This window comes from Caloenas nicobarica, chromosome 2, assembly GCF_036013445.1.
Source record: "Caloenas nicobarica isolate bCalNic1 chromosome 2, bCalNic1.hap1, whole genome shotgun sequence".
Taxonomy (NCBI): Eukaryota; Metazoa; Chordata; class Aves; order Columbiformes; family Columbidae; genus Caloenas; species Caloenas nicobarica.
Window position 1 is genome coordinate 73131533 of NC_088246.1, and position 4938 is coordinate 73136470.

A 4938-nucleotide genomic window follows, 5' to 3' on the forward strand; every position below is an offset into this window, starting at 1 on the left:
AACTTTTTTTTTCCCCCTCTTCCCTGGATAAGGACTTGGATGTGCATGGGAAGGGAGATGTAAGTACAGTGTCAGTGCTGAGGTTCCTGGTACTATGAAGTTGCATCCAGAGGGGTCAGCAGAAATCTACCATGACTGGTAGGCATGCAGGTCATGCAGAGTAGTATTGTAGCCATTTTACAAGTGGAAAACTGGAGGAAAAAGAGATCTGGGCTTGTCTGTGACCATCAGGAACATGATTTCCTTACTGTGCTCAGTCACCTAATCCTGCTGCCTACTACCATCTTGATCTGAGCTGTTCCTAAGCATTGTGATGGGCAACCATGCCAAAGAAAAGCCTGACAAGCAAAACCAAGAGTTTGTCATCCCATTCTGAAGAGCCTGTTGTCCAAGGTGGGGCTGGCTTTGCTCTTCCTCCAGTACTGACTGGCAGGTGATAACCACTAAAAATTCCAGCCATCTCAAATATGAGCCATGGGACTTCATCAGAAGATGATCATCCATATGTCAGGCTTTGAAGCAGCATGTTTGTGTATTGTGCTTTCCATTTGGTGGGAAATGGAAATTTAGAATGGTAGCATAGAAGCTAAAATTTGGTATTTGTCACTTGCCCAGGAACTGCTGGCATGATGTAGTGTACTGGTTTTGGCAGAGACAGAGTTAAATTTCTTCACAGTAGCTTGTGTGGGGCTATGTTTTGGATTTGTGATAGAAGCATTGATAACACAGAGGTGTTTTAGCTATTGCTGAGCTGTACTTGCACAGCATCAAGGCCTTTTCTGTTTCTCACACCACTCTGCCAGCAAGGAGGCTGAGGGTGCACCAGGAGCTGGGAGGAGACATAGCCAGCACAGTTGACTCCAACAGACTGAAGACATATCCCACACCATCTGATATCATGCTCAGTAATAAAACTGGAGGTGTAGGGCACAGGTGAAGGTTGGCTAGGGCTGCTGTTGTGTGGGGACTTGCTGGGTGTCAGTCAGTTGGTGGTGAGCAACTGTTTACTTTTGTGTCAGTTCTTGTGTTTTTTTCTGTTGTTCTTTTTTCCTCCTTAAAAAACAAACAAAAACCCCCAACCAAACCAAAATCCCCCCCCTCCCCCAACTTTATCTCAACCCAGGAGTGTTTTTGCTCTTTTACCCATCTGATTCTCTTCTTCATTCCACTGGGTGGGGAGGCGAGCAAGCAACTGAGTGATACTTAGCTGCCTACTGACGTTTATCAATAGAAAAATCATTTATCTATCTACTTTTTCAAGCATGTAGAAAAAGGCTAGGAACATTACAACATATCAAGGAAAGTAATTGAAAGTGAGCTTAATTTTAAATGTCTTAATGATCTTTATAAAAGCATATTTGCAGGAAACTCCTTTTTAAATTTAAAAAAAAAAAAGAGAGAGATAAGGGATCTGAGATTACTTTGAAGCACCTGCTCCCAAAATTGGTGATTAAAGAAGCATAAGCACAGCACTTGTGGCTTCAAAGGTCAGTCCTGCTGAATTTAAGTGACTGATGGATTCTCTTCACCAGAGGTGCAATTTTCCCATGAAGAAATACTTCTTAGAGACCAATGCTGGCTAGCTGATATTTATGAGAGACTCCAAAGGGAATTACAAGTAGGTTGTTAGGGTTGTCATTTACTCAGTGGTTTCTGCTGATATTGTAGCACAGAGAGCCCACAGCACTTCTTCCTAGCATGTGATAAATTGTGTACCAGGTGAAGGTGAGAAAGGAGTGAGGGCAGCCACTGTGATGACAAACTGTTGGGTTGCTGTTCCTGCTTTGAACCTGCTATTTCTCTGCCAGCCATCACCAACGCCTTAGCTGTGCCCAGCATTGGTTTCCTTGGCCTGTGATAACACACCTGTGCATTTGGGAAAGCTTTAAGGAGATGCTGTGTGCATGGCTACAAACAGCACAGTTTTTCCTTCTGTGTGCTGGCATGGCAAGAACAGCACATTTTATGGCTATGTTTGCAAGACCCTTATCATATAGAGGGTCTTCATGCAACTGGAGTGATTTCCAGTAGCTGATATATATAACATGTGGTATCAACTAGTGTGAGAAAGAGGTACCTCAGCCTGCTCCAGTGGGAGGGTTTGGTTTTTTTTGATCTCTCCCACAAGAGACCGGCAACAGGGGCACATTAATACAGTTGTGGTGCTATAAGAATAATTTTTATTGTGTCTCTATTTAATTTCTTCATGTTTGTATTAAAAATAGATTATTTTTGTTATAGAAAGAAGTTACTGAGTTATGTTGCAAAATTGATGTGGCTTCCTTAGTTTTTCCTCTTATGGAAAAAAAATAGCACAATTGGGGGGAAAAAAAAGTGGAAGTACCCAGTTTAATTACTTCTAAGTCGTTGTTTTGTCATTTTACTACAAATGTACTTAAAAATAACTGAAGTCCACCAGTAAATCATAAAAACGTTATATCAGCTGGGTATAAAATAAAATATCTGTTGGGATTTGAATAATTTTTGGTTTTTTTGATTAATGGAAAAATCATTTACTTTGCTTTTTCTGTGCTTTCAGGACTGCAAGTCAGTTTAATGCTAATGATTCATCTGTTATCCAGCTAAAGAAAATAGACTGAGGTTAAGTAAGGCCATAGTCAACACCAGTTAATGCAGCACTGAAAGTGTTGCCTGATTAATATTAAAAAGAAAAAAAGGAAAACTAATGTCTAGCACCTTCATTTAAAAAAACCAAAGTTGTTCCACACCCGAACAAACAATAACAGGCTGCCCAGAGAGGTTGTGGAGTCTCGTTTTTTGGAGACGTTCAAGACCCGCCTGGACACATTCCTGTGTGATCTGCTCTGGGTGACCCTGCTTTAGCAGGTGGGTTGGACTAGGTGATCTCCAGAGGTCCCTTCCAAGCCCAACCATTCTGTGGTTCTGTGAAAATTCCCCAGGAAACCCAAAGAAATGGAAGTTCCTGAACTCTAAGAAAATCACTGTTAAGGCACTAATGTTATCAATGTCTCCTCTGAACTTATTGTTTATATATCTTTGCCTTTGCTTTCCTAATTTGGTCAATCACATTCTTTGAGACTGCAAGTCTTCCTGCTGATGTTTGGATTCCTGGGACTATTGTGGATTTGAAAGTCCTTGTTGCTGCATCTTTGGCTTCTCATCAATGAGCAGTTGTTAACCGTGGAGTGAAATGTTGAATTTACATCTTTATCAGTTCTTTCTGCTGGCAGCTTCTTGCAATTCTATCTTGAAAAGGTGGGGAGTCATTTCAAGCATTTATTCTCTTCGGTTCTTTCAGGTTCTTGGTTTATGTTGCTCCTGTTTGAGCCATAACAAGGAATGTGCAATGACATTGGACTAAAAACTGGTTACCTATTGCATTCAGTGGACATGCAGTCAGATTAGAACAGTAGCTGGAAAAGCAATGCAGGTACTTCGTTGGCCTGGAAACCCATCCTGGATTTTGGAAGTGGGACTCTGGTGTTGTTTTCTGAGACATATGATGACTTAGATACACACCCTTAGCCTATCTGTATGATCTCAGTGGGGCTTTATTTTCAATGTTGTAGAGCACTACAGAGGAAACAAGTTTTAGCGTGGTTTCTGCAACAGTGGTGGGCTATGGTGCAGGGGCTGTTTGGGCAGGGTTTGCCGCAGGAAGAGCAGGAGTTGCTGGAATCCGAGCCCCTGGCACTGCTGCAGTGGCCTTGACACCTCGAGGAGGGCATGGAAATTGAGGGGGTATGGCAAAGGTCAGCAGACTCTCAGCATCAGCAAAGCCTGGGCAAAAGCTCAGCTCTTCATTCATTGCTGAGTAACCAAAGTGACAATGCAGCCTTTTTCCATGGAGAATTTGTGACTCCGTCCACTGTCCATTGTAGTGATTTCAATGAAATGTTAAGTGTGTACTTAGAATTAAGCACTTCTTTGCCTAGTGCCCTCAGGAGAGAGGATTTCCTCAACTGAGACCAAACATGTACATTGTACAGGGCATCTTCTGACCCAGGAGGTCAATTAAAGCTTCTGAGGGAGTCTGAAGGGATATTTTTAAATGTTCGAAGTCTTGTTTTGTTTTCAGATTCTGAAAAATAATCTGAATGTGTGTTTGTATAAATGCATTAGGGAAAAACTGGCAAAGCAAGACGCTTGCTATTCATTGCAGTTCAGGTCCTGCAGCTGCAGAGACAGTTTGAGTTTTGCCATTGATTTCAGTGAGCAGAGGGGCAACTCGTCTAGCCTTTTTGGATTAATAATTTTTTTTTCACAGAGAAAATTTGCTGGTATAAAATTGAGGCATTTTTGCTGATGTGAGATATAGCTTGCAAAATTATTGTATGTTTGCTTAATGGTTATAAACTCAGAGTAGGGAATACTTTTCATCCTTCTAATGGAAATCTCAGCACAGGGAGTGAGGCGCAAGTGGGACTCACCTAAATGCTTGCTCACAGGTGCATTGCTGAGCCTGGCAGCTTCAGGATTGTGATCTTCAGGTTCAGGGTATTCCCCAGCAAACTCTGTCATTTTAGTAGTTTTTCTGTCAGTGGTAGAAACTATCTACTTCTGGACTACTTCCACTCAAAGCTACATCTTTGGTGTTACTCCACCTGAACTTAAACTATGTTTTCCTTGTTTATATTTTTAGTGTGTTTTTTAAATTTTGTTTTCCATTTATTTATTTATTTATTTAACGTGATCTGACACACAGTTTTTCCAAAAAGATGAATTGAAGGACCAGCCCTATATTCTCCCTTTGCTCTTTGGCAAGGCAGGAGCAGAGACTGCAGCAGAAAAAGACCCCCCATCCTGGCAGATTTCTAGGCTGGTGCTCTGTAAGTCTGTGTGTTAAACCTAATGGTATTAATGACTGTGTACAGACTGAAAATTCAGATGTGTTCCCTCTCTTTTGTTGCAGGAGGAAGCGTTTTCTGCTGCAGATCTGAGAAAGTGCAGGCTGGC